The sequence below is a fragment of the Camelina sativa genome, chromosome 6 (assembly GCF_000633955.1).
Source record: "Camelina sativa cultivar DH55 chromosome 6, Cs, whole genome shotgun sequence".
Classification (NCBI taxonomy): Eukaryota; Viridiplantae; Streptophyta; class Magnoliopsida; order Brassicales; family Brassicaceae; genus Camelina; species Camelina sativa.
The window spans coordinates 14151656-14153701 of NC_025690.1; positions in this window are offsets into that span (position 1 = coordinate 14151656).

The window sequence follows — 2046 nt, forward strand, 5'->3', positions numbered from 1 at the left end:
GCTGCTTCTCCGGCTGTTTCCTTAGAGGTCTGTCCTCTTCCGGTTATGTCTCAGGTTCATCGGAATCACTCCACTAATGATGTTATTGGTGAGATTCAGGGGGGAAGAGTGACCAAGGGTAAGCAAATCGAATTTCTTCATTTAGCCGGGAAGAAACAGCGATCGATCATTCAGCAAGTGCCACAAGACTCTTAAGTAGTACAGTTTTCCTGCTTTGTTTCATCAATAGAGCCGAAGAACCACAGAGAAGCCCTAGCTGATGAATTTTGGATAGCGGCTATGCAGGAAGAAGTTGAACAATTTACATGCAGTGATGTGTGGGACCTCACAAGGCGACGAGATAATGTCAATGTCGTGGGGAAAAAGTGGATCTTTAAGAACAAGAGTGATGGAAATGGGTGTGTTGTGAGAAACAGAGCTCGACTCGTGGCTCAAGGCTACTCCCAGGTAGAAGGGGTTGACTTTGATGAAACTTTTGCACCTGTTGCAAGGTTGGAATCCATTCGGTTTTTGTTTGGAATGGCGTGTGCTTTGAATTTCACTCTACATCAAATGGATGTTAAAAGTGCTTTTCTGAACCGAATTCTTCAAGAGGAAGTGTATGTTGAGCAACCTAAAGGGTTTGAGGATCCACAACATCCCCATCTTGTGTACAAACTGAAGAAAGCTCTATATGGTTTGAAACAAGAACCCAGAGCCTGGTATGAGAGGCTTACAACGTTTCTGATGGATCAAGGCTATGTTCGTGGTAGTGTGGACAAGACTCTGTTTGTTCTGAGTCTCGACAAAGGCCTGATGTTCGTTCAAATTTATGTGGATGACATTGTGTTTGGATCAACCTGTCAGCAACTTGTTGATCTGTTTGTACGGAATATGACTGATGAGTTTGAAATGAGTATGTGTGGTGAGCTGACTTATTTCTTGGATTTGCAGGTTAAACAGTCAGCTGAAGGCATTTTTGTTTCTCAAAGCTCGTATGCAAGAAGCTTGATAACCAGGTTCGGTCTCACTACTAGCAAGGAAGCCAAGATACCGATGGGAGTGAATGACAAACTATCAAAAGACGAAGCTGGGGAGGATGTGGATGAAAAGCTATATCGGGGAATGATTGACAGTCTTCTGTACTTGACTGCAAGCCGACCAGACATCTGTTTAGCTGTTGGTGTGTGTGCTAGATATCAAGCAAAGCCTAAGAAGTCACACTTACTTGCTGTGAAAAGGATCATTAAGTATATCAAAGGGACAATGGAACTGGGGATCTACTACACCAAGGTTACAACCACCAGTTTAACAGGATACTGTGATGCAGACTGGACAGGTTCTGTGGATGATCGCAGAAGTACAAGTGGTGGCTGCTTCTTTATGGGTAACAATCTAATATCTTGGCACAACAAAAAGCAGAACAGTGTACCACTTTCAACGGCTGAAGCGGAGTACATTGCCCTGGGTAGCTGCTGCACTCAACTGATGTGGATGAAACAGATGGCTGCTGATTATGGTATTGTTTCTGATTTTATCTTAATTCATTGTGATAATGAGAGTGTTATTAATATTTCTAGAAATCCTGTTCAACACTCACGAACCAAGCATATTGATATTAGACATCATTTCATTCGTGAATTGTTTGAGACGAAACTGATTGAGATTGATCATGTGCGCACCGAATTTCAGCTAGCTGATTTATTTACCAAACCATTTGACTTTAACAGATTCACTAATCTGCGTAAGTCCATTGGGATCTGTGAAATCAAAATTTTTGTCTAGTTGTGCTGATTGCTTGATAGGGACACACATCGAATCAGGCCATGGAAATCCTAGAATATATAAAAGGCTGATGGTTGTTGTATGCTGAAAGACCATGTGGAAAATAGCTGTCTATCATGCCGATCCATGCTCCTGTGAAATGTTGTCATGTCTTAGGAAGTCAAAGAGCTGAGGAGAGACAAAGTCATGTGGTTGCATCAGTGACTTGAAATTCATTCAGAGGTTGAGAAGTCAAGTGATATCTCTGAATCTCAAAAGATCTGTGAAAAAAAAAAAAAAAAA